This window comes from Protopterus annectens, chromosome 5.part0, assembly GCF_019279795.1.
Source record: "Protopterus annectens isolate FY-2018-M chromosome 5.part0, PAN1.0, whole genome shotgun sequence".
In the NCBI taxonomy this organism is placed as follows: Eukaryota; Metazoa; Chordata; order Ceratodontiformes; family Protopteridae; genus Protopterus; species Protopterus annectens.
Genome location: NC_056735.1, coordinates 338374414 through 338392364, shown reverse-complemented (window position 1 = coordinate 338392364; position 17951 = coordinate 338374414).

The window sequence follows — 17951 nt, the reverse complement described above, 5'->3', positions numbered from 1 at the left end:
AAAGATCAGCCACAATAAAATGTTTAAATATATTTAATAAATAATAAAAGAACAAGACAATACTAAATATATATGTACAGTGATATCAGAGTTCAAAATTACAGGAAATATTTAAAACAACATTGCAGGACAGTCTCAAATAAATAAAGAAAAATATCTAAGCTAAGCTTTGCTATATTCCTGACAATATCTTAAAGAATTATGCTGTGCCCAAGTACACTTACTTCAGAGGAAGCAAGGCAGATGTGGTGAGTGGATCTTGATGTAGTCAGGTCAAATTCAAAATACAGAATACTATCTCTCTCAGAGACTTCCCAAATTAATATCTCAAACATTACTACTGGGGTACTTGCAGAATTACATAATTTCTTGTCATTTGACTTCACTTCCCAGGCTGAAAACAACCATTGATGCCAGCTGGTAGCATTTGGCATCTACCTGTGAAAATACACAGACAAGGGCTTTTCCCTCAGATCTAGGAAGATCCTGGAAGTCATAAAACAACTACCTTCCTACACATTTCACAACTAGAATTATTTCACAACAGAGAAAGCTCCCTAGTATAGACATTGTGTCTGATACTGCACTGAAACTGAAAGATAACATCTTTTTATGGCCCATCCATAAAGTAATTTAATTTCAACTATTTTTCTGTAGTTTTGCAAGTTAACCTCCTGTGTTCCAGTTTCTCCTGTTAAAATATATACATTTAAACAGTTACAATAGTGTATATACATTTCTCTTCTTTTACAGTAGGGTACACTGTGGATACATCTTTAAGTACTGAATACTTTACATACCCTTTTCTACACACGTCTGTATAAACCTAGTTTGATATACACATAACATGCAGTTCTGATAAGGTTGTAACACAAGCATATTACATGAAGCATGTTGACGTTCACAAATGACACATAACCACTTACAAAATTCCAGAGAATTGTGCTGGCAGTATCTCTCTTTGTCACAGTTCTATATAAATCATGTTGATATTCACAAATGACATATAATTATTTACAAAATTCCAGACAGCTGGGCTGGCAATGTCTCGTTTCCTAACACCTAGGTATTCTTTTTGTTGCATAAACTTAACTGTCTGATGGTGCAGAACACCCAAGGTGCATGTGTGATACCTTTACTGTTGATGCACACAGTGCATACATAGCTGTTTGACAACACTGATAGCATGGGTTACATTTCTGTCAGCCTGGATTGTGCCATATATATCTGCCATGCACACCAATCAACTAGCCTGTAGTGATCCTAATGTCACATACAGGTAGAGCAGTTTCTCTCCTAACACCTCCAGCAGATGTTACAGTGTCGGTTCAGTGTGCTTGATTACCCTCATAGATTGCTGATCTGTCATAATAATTGTACAATTGTGTTTGTGCAGAACTATCTATGATCACTCAGAATCACATATGTTGTGTCAGAGACATAGGATTACTGGTCATATTATTCTAATATTGTCCATGATTATGTGCGCTTCATTTACTGTCATCCAAGAGCCTGAAACCTCAGCTGACATTAGACTCATATTCAGGCTAATCAGTTTGCACAACTTCACAATATGCACTCAACCCCAATTGTATATAACATCCCTGATAGATGTCTTCTGCATTGTTCATGTCAGGGTGCTTATCTCACAAAGACATCTCTATTGTTATGTCACATTGTGTGACAGTCACATAATATATATTTTCACTGTGCAGTCCATACTGTACCGTATTGATATGTGATTAGTGTTCCTGGTACAACTGTCTTCCATTGACATTCTCTCATCTGCTGTACATTAGGATGTTTCATCTGTCCTTTTTCCCCTCTGTTCATTCCTATAATTAATCTGTGTGGCCCTATTCAATACATACTTTCCCTTGACTGTTTATTTTAAATGGATGTCTGTCTACACTTACAGATCATTCACACATTTGTACAGAATGCCTGGAATAGGATTTCACAATACTCTGCACTGTATACACTGTCCTGTACTATGTTTGGACCATATGCATTACTTCATGTTAAACCCTGGCAATCATTGTGACATTCCACACAATCCTGCAAACCTAGTTTACTCTGTTGTAAGCGTGTTCACTATCTGTCTTGCTTTACACAGTTTCCTGGCTGTCAATACTTTTGCTAATCATGAAGCCATGCTTATGTTCAAATGTGGAACACAGCACGAATATGTAACTAGCACTGTTGCTCAATGAGCAAACACAGAAACTCTGTGTAGGCTTTGTATAAAGCCTACACAGATTCACTTGAATCCCACTGATTTCTTCTTTTGAAGTCAAGGTTCAAGTTTGTTATATAGTTTTGTTATATAGTTTACACTTGTGAGGGCTCTTCAGCATGGCAGCACCCTGTGGACGTGAGATGGCAGGTTATTTGTATATTTAACCAGGGCTGTTGTTTTGAAGAGATATAATGGGGCTATGGTTTCTTTGGATCTGGCATGGTGACTTTGAGTTCCCTTTGTTGATGCCCTGTTTCTTTCCACATGTGACTGATATGGATATCTAGTATGTGGCATGCTATGGGATTGTGATGCAGATTCTACTTTAAGTGTTTTTTTTTTTTTTTATGTAGCTTCTTTGTTCAGTACCTTTATGGGAAATGGAACAGTGTGATTTGGTGTATCTGTTGACATGTTCCCTTCTGGTATAAAGCCTTGGATGGAGATTTGGGGCAACAGCTTTGTGTTAAGCTAGTGGCAGCCTTGTTTTGAAGTGTCGGAGGGCTGTATGTGGTGGGACTGCCCTGTGGTGATGCAGTGTAAAATGCCCAGGAAAAGGTATTCTTGTTATATGGTACAGTGACAGCTACGGTGTCAAATAGATTCAAATGAGTTATGTGAATGACCAGTTCTGAAGTAGTTAGGATTGGCTATTAGCTGATACTTTTTGAACAGAAATTTCTTTTTTTTTTTTTTTTCTAAAAAGCCATACTTATATCCAATTTAATACTAAATGAAAACCCTAAAAGCAGTAATAGTAAATAAAACATTGCAGTGAAAAAATACAGGAAATACAGCTTGTTTTCCTCCAATGAATGACAGTATAGAGTGTAATTTAATTAGTTTATTTTTTATTCATTCATTCTATCTGTCTGTGTGCCTGGTTTGTTTGATGCTTTGCCTTTGTCACTTGAATAGGTGCTTAATGTGTTTGTCTTTTTTAACTGATACCATCTGTGATTTAACAGTTCTTTTTCTCAATGGGCTGTAGGCTATGAACAGTGTCATCACCTGCCCACTTAGAGTATTTGGAAAATTATCTGGTTTGATTCTTTAAGGAAGTTTCCTATGGTGTTTATAAAAAAAATGTCATTGCTAGCTGTTTTTACTGTAGATGCTTCTTTTGAAAATGGACAGTGGAAGTCAATAATTAAAAAAATTTATATACTTTATTTGTTTTTGTTTGTCAGACTGACTGCCATACCAGGTGCAGAGATATGCAAGCAGACACATTAAAAAATCCTCTGAATGAGAAAAGCTTGTAAGGCAATTCCCCCTCTTCAACAACCATGAGATTTCTTCTCTTTGCATTAGCTTTTTTTTTTTTTAACCTTTATCATTTTCATGTGGTGGCTGTATGGAAGGTTGCTATATAATATGACAGTTTAATCCAGAGCCTATCCTCTGTATTAGAGTAATGATATTTGTACTTCTTATATATGTGGCACTTTAAAATGGTAATGCCATTAAATTAATATGTGTGTTTGCTTTGTGATGAAAAAGCAGGACAGACAAGTTACATATAATAGAGTGTTTGATAGTACACACTTGTAAATATGACATCATTCTATAGGTTTAATAAAGTAATCATGTATATAAATATATAGAAATGGAGCTTTTTGTTTGTAAAAATAACACCTTGTTGATGTCATGTGAATTATTGGATAAATATAGATTGAATGAGTCTTTTTTTATAATATGACATTTAACTGTAGAGATGGGAATGACTCAACACCCTCCATTTTTTAAGATCATGTCATTTATTAATGGTTGGTCTGGTTCCATTCATTCTAGTTATAATATCTTAGGCATGCTACACAAAGGTTAATATAAGAATATTCTTATTTCAGATCTCTTAAGATGCTATGCCTTAGAGGAAATAAAAAGAATAGGAGCATAAGACATTAAAACAATTAACATATTTAGGGAAAAATCTACCATGTTTAATATGTCTGTAGTATATATATATATATATATATATATATATATATATATATATATATATATATATATATGTTTTAGTTAGTGTATTTGTTACCCGGAATCTATTTAATTTATTTACATACTCTGTCCTCCTCTGATTCTATATTTCCTCAAAACAAATTAAATTCTGTAAAAGTAAATAATATAAGGATTATATATAAAATTATATTACATATAACAACAGATCCACAGAAATATATGTCATAAATATATCTTGATAAATTATTGATTGCCATATATATTGAATCTGGGCAAATCTTAAGGACTAATTGCTGCCCGAGGTGAGGAGGTTATTATCAAAGTGTTGGTTTGATAAATTTTTCTTCACTGAAGACCGAATTGACAAGCTACTGTACTATTATAGCAATATCATATCACATTAACAGATTCTGCATGCTTTTGTTAAAACATTGCACTTTTCTTTATAGATGCTTTTTCACATCATCATACATATAAAATAAACATAATCCATTACTTTAGAGAATAAAGATAGATGGCTAGTCATAATTTTATGTGTAAAATTTTAGATATAAAAATAATGTGCTGCAAATACTTACAATTTTATGACTTGTTTTGACATTTTACTCTCATTTTCTGTCTTTTAGTTAAAAAAGTGCTACAACTGACATAATTTACTGCTGCCCTCATGAGACTAGGTTAATTATAGTAATATAGTTAACATGTTAAAATCAGTTAAAAATAATAACCTAAAACCTCTCCAATATATGTAACATTTCGATTATGAATACATGTATCTATCTATCTATCTATCTATCTATCTATCTATCTATCTATCTATCTATATAATCCTGTTTATGAATGAAATGATAAAAGTTTAAGAAATTTGAGTAAATATAATTGATTGTTATATTTTTGTTTACTTATGAGAAAATCAGAATGCTTGCAATATCATTTAATATTAGCTAAAATAACATGAAACTCAACCTCAGATGAGTGGCATCACTTTTTATTCACAATATTTTGCTTGATTCACATAGTATTACTGCTATATATTTATTTCATTATGTCATTATTTATTAGAAGTAGTAATGACTGATTTGTTACTCTCGTTGTATAATATACTATAGTATAGTATAGTATAGTATAGTATACTACAAAATGTATTAGTTCAGCACATATTTGTGAACTTCTAAATAGGAATTGCTATTCATGATATAAAAAAGTAATTCACTGTCATCCATTGTATGTTCAAATTTATTCAGATGCACATTTATAATATAATACATATGTTCTCTTATATTTTGAATATCACATTTAATTAATTTCTGATAAATAATTTAACTATAGTAAGTATTTACTTTTTATTTATAATTTTCTGTTAATTTATAATCATTATTTTAAATAGTGGCGCTTTTTATAAATATGTTCCTATTATTAATTCACAAAGTATTAAATCAAAAGGATTTAGTTCATACAGTTTATATCTATAGAAACAGTTTGGGCAATATTAATACAAGGCTTTTTTGAAAAGCCTGTTGTAAGAATAGTCTCTTGGTTTGCAATAGCATCCACCCCAAGCATATATTTCCCAAAATTATTGAGGGACAATTGATTAGGGCTAGTAATATATGTAACTTACAAACTGATAAGGAGAAGGAAGTTGATTATTTAGAGCAGTTATTTGTGAAGAGGGGTTATGATAAAACTGTTTTTCAAACTATTAAGAACAAAACTTTTGCAGATAATAGTGCAGTTAACTTCACAGATGCAGCACTTTTGCAGAATTTAGTTACAAAAAGAAATGTTAAGCAAAGCAATAAAGTATGTTTTATTACTAAATATTCCAGTGTTACCAGTAAAGTTTGTGATATAATTAAGAATAACTGGCATTTTTTGATAACGGACAAGGAGACAGAAAATGTTATAGGGAGAGTGCCCAGTTTTGCATATAAGAACAAGAGTAACTTTAAACAGTTACTATGTAATGATTGACAAAAGAACACTGTGCCTTGCATAAGTTTGAAACGTACCATTGTAGTAAATGCAAAATGTGTCAATATGTTTCCACCACACAGGAATTTAAACATCCAGTTCTACCTTTCATCTTTCAGCCTAGATTCCATGCCACTTGTAAAACAATTTGTATAGTGTATATGGCAGAGTGCACAGAATGCACATTTTTATATAGGCAAAACACAGAAATGACTCAGCAATAGAATATATCAGCAAATGTATGATGTAAAAAATAATAATAAGTTTAACACCCTAACAACGCATATTATGGAGTTTCCTTTGCATAAGTTCAGGTTTAGAGTTATACAAATTGTTGTCAGTGATAAGATAGGGTGTAATCTTAATAATTAAATCGAACAAATTGAGTTAAAGTGGATATTAAAGTTGCAAGTACATATACACCCTGGGTTAAATAACTACGTTTGTATTAAACCTGAGCTAGAAGCTCACTCTTTTAAATAGATGTAATGTTGGATAATGGCTTGATTGATGTATTCTAATTGCTTAATTGATTTTAAATGATGCGTTTAATTGATTTTAATTGATAGTATTTTGACTACAAAATGTTTAGGCATTTGTTAGCTTTACTGAAGACTTGAGAAAGCGTAGCTTGTTTTACGTGAAAGCGCTTGTCTAATTCAACTTGTTTTAAGCTGTGGTGGTCATCTGGAATTTTTTGCTTCATTTATAATATAATACATATGTTCTCTTATATTTTGGATATCACATTTAATTAATTTCTGATAAATAATTTAACTATAGAAAGTGTTTACTTTTTATTTATATTAATAAATACTTTCAGAATTTTCTGTTAATTTATAATCATTATTTTAAATAGTGGCTCATTTTATAAATATGTTCCTATTATTAATTCACAAAGTATTAAATCAAAAGGATTTCGTTCATACAGTTTGAGGATAGTTAATAAAATAAAACTTAATTATAATTAGTAGGAGTTTTACTTCATGAAGATTGATTGCTCAGTATTTCTAGAGTGCAAATTAAAGAGTTAGTCAGTTTAGTGTCTATACCTGTCACTGCACCTTTGTATCTATGAAAGGAATAGTTAGATCAGTTTAATAATTTGCAAAAATATTTCTTTCTGTTAGAAAAATACAAGAAAGAACTAACAAGCACGGCATAAAAATGAATATAACTTTTATTAGGTAAGTGCTTTTGCACCCTTTGGCGCTTCATCAGACCATAAAATACAAAGTATCATCTCTGTTATATATACTGGTAACAACAAATCAATGCAACAACCCTTGTGACTTCAGTAATGCTTTTAAAGGTACTGCTTCATTCAAGCTGTAACCCTGTTGGCTTGTAGAATAATGATCCACCTTGATTCAGATAGATCTGTTTTATTGTCAAGATCACTCCCTCTAGGATCTTTAAATATCAACTGTAGTACCATCAAGTTAAAAAGGTGTGAGGTTCCATAAAGATTAACATGCTTTGCTAATGCATTAGAGGTTTTACCTCTCCGTATATCGTAAGCATGCTCACAAATACGACCCAAAATAGAGAAATGCACACACAATAGAGCACTTTTTTTGTATTCAGAAAGTGTATCTACACAGTATGTAGAGCTGTACAACCATGGTAAACACTGTGGCATGCTAATTACAGCATAGGCAGCTGAATTGTATGCTAATTAAGTGATCCAAGATGGAAGAGCTATTCAACAAGCTACAAAGAAACTGTTGATTTTCTCTGCAAATTCCAAAACCAATTGGAATACAGCCACATAAAGGAGTCTACACAGAAAGAATGTTAGGGGCTGCTTTTGCTTTAATTCATGTGTATGTGCAACAGCCTGAAATCTATGCTACTGCTGCTAATAGACCATGTCCATGAAGGAGAAGAAGAGTTTTCAGACCCTGTTTAACTTATCAAAATTTGCATGAACTGGAAATTGTAGAGCACTACTGTGTGGGTAGAGACACACTACAGGAACTCTGCAACCTATGTCATCCTCAACTGAAACCTAGGGCAAACCAAGGAAAACACACATTAATGGAGACAAATGTATGTGTAGCACTTAGAATTTTACTACAGGAACTTTTCAGAGACCAAAAAAGGACATGCTGGGGGTGTCACAGGCATCAAAATCTAGGATCCTCCATCAGTTCCTGAATGCGATGCTTCAGCATGCGATTGATCATGTATATTTTATCCATATTTCTCAGGACAGGGCCACAAATATACAAGAGTTCTACACTGTAGCACACTACACCGAAATACTGGGTGCCATAGATTGTATATACATATAAATTAAGGTACCATTCAGGGAACAGGAAAGGACCTGCATAAAAACAAAGAGCATCCACATTATTAACTACCAAATCATGTGAAATGCCAAGGGAATTATCTTCAAAGTTTGTGCTGGCAAACCAAGCAGTTATCATGACTCACATATCTGGCATACCTCCCAACTGTATCATAGGTTCATAGGTAGGTACTAGGTTATTGGCCCTAGGGCCTATATAAGCCTAGTCAAAAAGGTACCCTGGCTTTCACCACCTAAGAAAATAATTTTCCTGTGCCCCTGTTGAGCAGAGCCACAGAGGTGATCCCCAGGGTGAATTTCCTATTTCCCATCCAATCATCAAGATTTTTCTTGAAGAGTGCTAATGAAAAGTTTTGTTTGATATAGATAGGTAGTTTGTTCCAGAGTATGGGAAGTCTCTAGGACAGGAATCTATCTCTCTAGTATGTTCTGTTTATTGTGGTGACAAGGTTAAGTCCCTAGAGCATGTAACTTGGAGGGATTGCGATTTCTTTAAGTTGAGCATGTCCAGCAGCTCTGGGTTTGGTATAGCTTTGTATGTTAGGCAGAGATCGCCTCTGAGTAGGTGATATGCAATGGAGTAAATCTGGAGTATTTTGAGACGGTCTGCGTAGGGCATCTGTTTGAGGCCAATAATCCTCTTTGTGATGTATTTCTGCAGCCTTTTCAGTTGTTATAGATGTTTTGTGAGGTACATACCAAAAGGGGCATTGTACTCTATAATGGGTCTAATGAGTGATGAGTAGAGGGGAACAATGACCTCTTTTTTCCCAGATGAGGAACCTTTTGTGATGAGGTGTGCCAAGTAGAAGGATTTCCTGACTAATGTGGTGATGTGATTATCAAAGGAGAGACTACTGTCCACGTGTGTCCTAAGGTTTCTTATCACACATTCGGTGTTAAGTAGACTACCACCTATGTGGTAGCTCATCAGTACAGAGTTTTTACCAAAGGGGATGACAATGCACTTTTTGGCATTGATCTTGAGGCCATGGCTTTGACACCAGGCATCTGCCTCAGTGAGGCCCTTTTGTAAGATGTCCACATCGTTATGAGTTTTGATTATGGCTCCTATTTTACAGCCATCTGTGAACTTCATTAGCCAAAGACCTTCTGTGTTAGCCTGTACTTCAGAAAAGTAGATACCAAACAGGAGAGGACCCAGGACTGAACTCTGTGATACTCCACTTGTCACTGGTCTGAAGTCTGATTTGCAGTCTGATATTTTCACAGTGTGGGTTCTGCCAGTGAGCCAGTTGGCAACCCATCTTGAGACACAGGGATTTATACCTAGTTTAGTGAGTTTATCTATATTTCCAGAGTGGGGGATGGTGTCAAAAGCCTTGGCGAGATCTAGATAGGCTGTGCGAACCACCTTACCCTTGTCTACAGCTTTGGTGACTGCTTCAAAGAATTCTATCAGGTTTAGGAGACATCATCTGCCTTTTACAAACCCAAACTGGGTGGGGTCCAGAGTTTGGAGATTACCAATGTCTTTGTTTATAAGTTCCATGATGATACGTTCCATGGCCTTGCAGTCCAGGCTCATTAGGCTAATGGGGCAGTAGTTCCAGGGGTCTGTGGTTGCTCCCCCTTTGTAGAGTGGGATAACCATCACTGTGCACCATTCAGTGGGCAGAATGCATGAGGTGAGGCTATGATTGAACATGGTGCTTAGGTGGGGTGCAGGGTGCCAGTTCAATCTGTAGTTCATGTAGAATGCAGCCTGGGATGTTGTCTGGTCCCATGGATGATGTGTTCTTGGCTTCAGATGTTCACTAGGGGTGATATCCCACGAGGTCATTTACTGGGAGATGCAGGTTATACACTGGAACCTTGGCTAATGAAGCCCATTAGAAATGCACACACTCCCACTGAAGAATGCCATAATGAGGCACATTCTCAAACCAGAAATATCATAGAGCATGTGCTTGGGCTACTGTAGCTGCTGTTCCAGTGCCTGGATGCATCAGGGGAGCCCTGCAGTACAATCCACATACATGTACTAAAATAGTCACTGTCTGTGCCATGCTACACAGCATCATCATGAGAAAGCAGCTTCAGCAGGATCAACAAGGAGAAGGGACACACATCCCTCCACCAATGGGAAAGTCATCACAGCTACACACAGGTAAGGAGTCAGAGGGGGAACCATTAGCTGCTGTGGGTGTAGGCAGATGTAGGTGTGCTCAATATGCACTTGCATTGGCTAAGAGACAATGCATAACATGCTCACTCACTACCCAAGAAGCTAAAACCTTCATCCTATGTACATACGTATAGTAAAATTGATGCCAGGCAGTGCTTACAACCTTTATTTACCCATGTAACAGCTGTGCACTGCTAGCATCAGACGGAGTCAGCCTTGAACTAATACTGTTGAAACTGCTGGATTTACAAAGTAAATGTTGAACCTGAGTCTCTTGCGTAATAATACAGATGAATGGCATACCCTTGCATTTTGCATTTTGTTGATTGTTAAAGTAAGTAAGTAAAAGGTGGTGATTTGGACAGAAATGACTTTAGCATGTGACAGAAGAGACTTACATGAACACATGTGTCTTCTATCAAGTAGTAGGCCTCAGGCATCAAAGATTCACACATTGATACTCCTCAAAAGTATTAATGGTCACCGAATGTCCTCAGTTTGTGGTCATACTTTTGTAATGGAAAATCATTAAAGAGAGACATTAGAAAGTAATGAGACACACTTCAGTTTCAGACTTCACAACCCTCAGAAGATTATTAAAAACACTGATGTAAAAAATGTTTGATTCTACCCACTGTGTAACTTTCATAGACCAAAATATTTCAAAAGTACAATTAGCCTGGGTGCCATAGTCTTAAGTGACTTAAAACACAACAGAATGATAATACACATAAGTATCACATAACTAAAAGTCCTGTTTCCAGATAACACATAAAAGGCAGCATTTCACTATTACCGACTGAAGAAACAAAACAGTCAAGACACTGAAATATAAAAAAGGAATTGTGTGGTTGTAACATATTAAAATCACACACAAAACAAGGTTGGATCCAAAATAAGGAGAGTAACAATAGCAAAATATCTTGTTTGTGCCAAAGCAGAAATGCAACTTTGCTCCCCCACTCCTAAAAGAAGAGGCAAATGACACATGTTGATAACAAACCATCAGTTAAATGCTAAAAGTTCTATCAAACTATTCTTGAAACATGTGTACAGATTTAACACACACCATTCCATTTTAAGGTATTGCCAGTCATGTCTACCTGTGGCCAGCACTCTTCTAGAGGTGTGTGTGGTCCATCATAGAAGGCTAACACCCCACTGTAACAGACAATATAGGACATTTACATTTCATGGAAATAACAATAAAAGAGTATACAGAGAAATGTGCAGAAGGTGTGGGGGCACATCTTCCTGGGGGAGGGGTTGCATGGTGGCTTGCCCACCTACAAAAATGTAAAAAATATAGATTTTAGAACTTTTAACTTTTTTCTTTATGTTTGAGTTTTCTAATTCTTCTAGTTGGGTTTTTTTTTTAATTCCAAGACTCCATAGTATAAAAAATAAAATTATACATAAATAAAACCTTCTGGACTGGGGAACTTCATCCCTCACACCCCCCATACCTAAGTACTAAATATAAGAACTCCAGGATTGCACTATGGTGGAGGAAAGGGCAAGGTTTGTCAGTGCTGGCCAAGTGGTTAGTTTCCCAGAGGTGTATTTTGCCATTCTCAGAGTTCACTGTTAAGAAATTTCTATGATGTTGTCTCACCGTTCTGTGAGTCGACATTTTGTAACTTTGATTATTCAAATGGGAACCATATATATTACATATAGCTGAAAAATGCAAGCATACCTTATGGTCAGTAGTATTCTGTATAGATATATCCCAAAGTAATATCCTCTTCTGTGTTACCCACATTTATGGCATAGATTCAGGGCTGTGAACATGATAAAAATGCAAATGAGGTGCTAACTCATTAGAATTGCTGCATCCAACTACTTGACTCTGTGTAGCACATTTAAACATAGTGCAGGCACTCCCTCAGTGTTTGTTGCTAATGGAATGCAACTGTGATTGATTACTGGAAGGGAGAAGGAAAACACAGTAGCATTTCAGGCTGCTCTACCTCTAGTGGGTGTGTCAGCCAGGTTAGACTTACAAAGCATAGTAGTAATTGTATGAAGGGTTTAAATGTTAGTAAGCAGCGCACATTTCACAGTTTCTGTTCAGTATCATCCAGTCTCCCCTTCATTTGTTGAGAACTGCATGTTATTGGCAATTAATATCTTCACACATTTTAAGGACAATGATACAGAAAGGCTTACAGACTGCAAGTCTCAGATTACTGCTCAGATAAGACAAGAATGAGCAACAAACACAGAGAGATAACACAGAGCTGCAGTTTTGCAAGCAATTGTCATAAATGGTTGTGTGATCACTCACTGCACTACACTGGAATGTACAAATTTACCAACGACTGTCATATGTTTTGTTATAACTGTAGATGATGTCACAGTTGGTTGTGTGCAGAATTATTTCAGTTCAGTGCTGCAAAGCAGTATGTGTGGCAAAGAGGGATAAGACACCTTTATTGTGCTTTGAAAAGTTTGTTGGAGTGACAGTTCAAATCCATACCTATCTAAATATATTTATTGTGTACCAACAGAAATTTTGTAGCATTTATTTCATAGATCATTTTACTGAGGGAGTTCATAATAAATCTTGACACTCATTTTGTTGTATGAATTTGCTGATGTGAGAAACTCAAGAATGGTCAGTACTAACTAAAACTGACAGACAGATAAGTCATTTGAAATTATGTCAATATAATTGTGTGTGCTGTGTGAAACAATGAAAGCATTTCTGCTGTTCCCTGTGCCCTTCTTCATCCCTATGACATTAGCTAAAATTTGGATATTGTGAAACATACATGAAAGTAATGACATGCCAATGACATTTGAGATGGCTGAATGTATCAGTGTAATGCAATACTAGCTGTGCTACAGATAAACTGTGATTCATGCCTTAAAAAAAGTGAGAAATTTAGTTTGGTTGTCTTATGCATGGCAAACCAGCCCAGGGGCATTGCAGTAACTGTCAGCACTCTAGACAGTATTCAGTGAAAAAAATCAACCTGGTAGGTAACTTTCTCTGTTGCACAAAATGCAAGTGTAGTGAGCTTAAAGAAAAAGGATAGCTAATACATAGTTCAAACCCACTTAATTGATAATTTCACAGAGGGTGGTTTGATTTCATATTTAATCAGAATTTGTATACCATTGCGTTGTTGTTTAAAAAAGCAGCTCTTGTCACTATTGCTGACAACATATAAGCTTTTATGTATCCACTTTCACATTATTTGCCAATAACTACAAGCCTGGTAATGTGTTCCGCAAAGTACATTTTTGATGTTGTAATGAAAAGTGAGAAGGATCAACGAGTCACTTGAATAACTTCCTGATCTGGTTATATACCCATTCACTGAATTTAATTTACTGTCATTTGTTTTTCTTTCTCATAATTTTTTTTTCTAATGCATTCTCCATTAGCTTTCCAATCAGCAATGTGCAAAAACAGTTCAATAACTAAAGAAAAAATGAAAAAAAAATAGTTTATGCTGCCATATGTAGAGCAAATATGCCTATTATCATTTTGCAGCCCTCCAAAAGATTGATAGTACTTACTGCAGAGAATGCACCTGATAAATGTCCAGTTCTGTGGCACAAGGTGTAACTAAAGTGAATTGAGTGAAAAAGGCACATGAAGTATTGTTCAAATTTTGGTTAGAGATCATACTGCAATTATTTAAAATATGTATTTTTTTATTTTTTAGTAATTTTACTTTGCATTTGCTCTTTGCAAAGCAGCACACAAACACTGTTCACTATCTAAGGAAAAAGGGAAAATTTTACTTTAGGCTACTTTATGTAGGGCAATCACAACTGTCAACAGTGCATTTTCCTCAGTACTCTGGACAGTACTGAGTGGAGAAATTTCATCTCATAATTATCTCTGGCACAAGATGGAAGTGTAGTTATTTAGATAAAGAACACAGCTGATTACATGTTTGAATCCAGCTAAAAGATGCTTTTACAATAGGTGTATGAATCCCATTTGTCACAACATTTTTATTAGAGCTGTAACATTAAAGAAGGCAGTACAGAAAAATGACACTGTTAAGCGTCTTTCTTGCAAACAGTGCAATAGTATTGCTTGCATATGTAAACTTTTTTATTTAGTATATACCAAGTTTCACATATACCTCAAGTTAATGTGTGTCCAGTTCTTAAACCTGACAATAATGATGTTTAATATAAAATCCATAACTCAAAATGTTCACATAGTCATAACTGGACATGTATTTCCACTTCAGAAAGGCAGCTAGATAACACTAAAATTAATCAGAAAATGTATTCAGTTCAGTATGATTGAGTCCTTTCATCCTAACACCTAGGACTTAATCAAAATTGGTTTTGCCTGGCTGCCTTTCTGACTTGGGACTACATGTCCAGTGATGACTAAATGAAAATTTTTGAGTTATTAGATTTGTTATAGGTTGCACAGCTGCACACCTTCTGTTTGGTTAATATAAAATTTGTTTGCATATGGAGTTCAAAATGGCCGCTGTTTTGTGAGCACTGCTAACACCTAGCTCTCTGAAATACCCTGGATTAAAATAAACCCAGAAGGCATCACGAAATACAAAACGGAAATAAGACTGAACATCTATTCCAGAAAACAAACAGAAATCAAAGGAAGAAAAAATAGCAGCAGATTCCTTTTAAAAACAACAGGATTATCGAAGATCTCATAAACAACTGAAGCCATGTGGTACTGAGGCCCAGCACTCATATACAAAGACTGAAAAAGTTCCAAGCAGCAGGATGTCAAAAGAAGACAATAATATGGACACTGTAGCAACTAAAACCAAATTCTCGGTACTAGCATCACCAGATAAAGATACAACTCCAAAAAGACTAAGGACAAATAAACAATCAGACAGTACTAAATCTACAGGAAAAACTAAGGCAGACCAGCCAGCTAACCTGGAAGACATTAAAACTGCTTTATTACCTATTCAGCAAGCAATACAGGAACTATATTTACAATTTCAAACATTTGGTGATTCATTTAACCAAATACTAACTAGAATGGAAAAATCTGAGGCAAAAATACTAGAAAATGAAATAAAAATAGACTCTATTGCTCAAAGAACTGATTCCCATGACAAAGATCTGCAAAGTCTACAAACAAAAATAACAGACCTTGAGGCAAGGTCATGAAGAAACAACATTATCATCAGAGGAATCCCTGACACTGTCACATAATAATCTAATACCAACTATCAAACTCATAATAAAATCCCCGCTGGATGACCCTGAAGAAACTCAGCAAGTGATAATAGAGAGAGGTCACAAAGTTCTGAGAGAAACACAATCATCACTGAGACCAAGGCCTGCTTATATTAAAATATTAAACTACCAAGATGTAAATAAAATCCTATTTGAAGCCAAGAAGAAAGGTACACTTACTTGGAATAATACTAAAATTTCCTTTGCTCAGGACCTTTCCATCTTGATAAGGCAAGCAAAGCAACTTCTGTCTCCATATTGCAGGTTTCTGATAGAAAAGAAAATTAAATTTCAGATGAAATATCCAAATCAACTGATTTTCAATGTTAAAGAGGTTAAATACATAGTCGCTAACCCCAAAGAGGCAAAAGAGACATTCCTATCTGTTTTCAAGCAGATTCCACCTCCAGAAATGAAATAAAACAACAAAAATGTTGCAGGTGTCCTTCGAGTGAAAAAAGGACAGAATCTCAACCATTTTGGATTGGATTCAACTCTGAGAGATTCCCCTTACTGCCTAGGCCCTTAAATCAATGAATGGAACCATGAAGAGCACAGGAAAGGGAAAAGAAAACAGGTAGGAACCAAAATTCAACTGCCATTTCCAATGTGCAATTTATAGGAAGGAACCACCTACTGGGACTCTGGTATGCATAATCATTCCCCCTTTGACCTCAAGGGCTCCACTACAAACTAAAAATGGCCTGAAATGAAGATGAAGCAAGTTTAAGAAGTTACTCTTGCCATAGACACCCATAAATTGACCTAAACAAGCTGATAAGGTAAACCAGACTGAAAGATGACCAGAAACCTGCAAAGCAAGAATCTGAAGAATAAGGTATGATTTTACCAAAACAACCAATAAGACTGTGAATCTATTACTAAGACTTATCATAAACAATCCAAACCTTATTATTACATGAGAGACTGTCAGAACCAGCCTGTCTAAAGGATGTATGACAGAAATAATGATGTTTGACTTGAATAAAGATAAATAATAAAGTGTAAATGCATTTTAGAAAAGGAAAATACAAGAACACCCAAATATAAACTATTTGACTGCAGGAAACATAAACATAATCTAAATATGTAGGCTTTGGCAGAATATATACATGGCTAAGCCTGAAAAAAATGTTTTTCTCTCTATTTTCTCATCATTTTTCTACTTCTGATTATAGGTGCCAATAATGTTTTTTTTCCTGGAATCTGCTATAGATTGGCACAGAAGTCTGTATAGGCACCGAAGTTGGGGAGAAAAACTGTTTAAAGGAGAGGGGAAGGTAAGAGAAGAATAATGAAAATGTAAACAAGACAAATCTGCCTTAATATCTGTTATACATATTTGTATATCTTGTTATAGCTAACTGAGGATTTGATAACTAACATGTTGTTTAAAAATGCATTATTAGAAGGAATAAGCTGCATGCTAAAAGTTCTGTGCTGTAACCATAACACTATAATTGTATAATAGTTTTAATGAAGAGACTAGGGATATTTCACAGCAGTGTTTTTTTAGGGAGCTAGTTTGTTAAGCTTTGTCCGTAGTGTATATAGTAACGTAAGGGGGCTAACATGCTTTCAACCTACACACAAAGAGAAAACACAACCAAAGATCAGAGGGAAACTAAAAGTATACGTTAATTTCTCACTTTATTCCCCCTTTTATTCCTGGTCCAGGGGTACAGTTGGTAGGCACAAGGTAGGGACTGGAATAGTTAGATGCTTTCCAAAAATTCATATCAACATCACATACAAAGACCATAAAACCAAACTAACATACAAGTTATGTAGAACAAACATACTTAACAAATAAATGTGGGAAATAGAGACGTGGAATGTTAAAGGACACCAAAAATTAAGAAAAAAAGAAAACTATTTTTGCATCTTACCATGAAAACCAAAGCCAATCTTGTATTAATATAAGAAACACACTTAACTACAGAACAATGGACAGAAATTGGGGGAAAATGGATAAGACAAGTTATAGCAACAGGGGATAAAACAAACAATGCTGGGGTCACCATAATAATTAAAAATCAATTCCAAGACAAGATACTTGAGACAAAGGCGGACAAAGAGGGAATATGGTGTTACATAACATTTACCAACCCAGG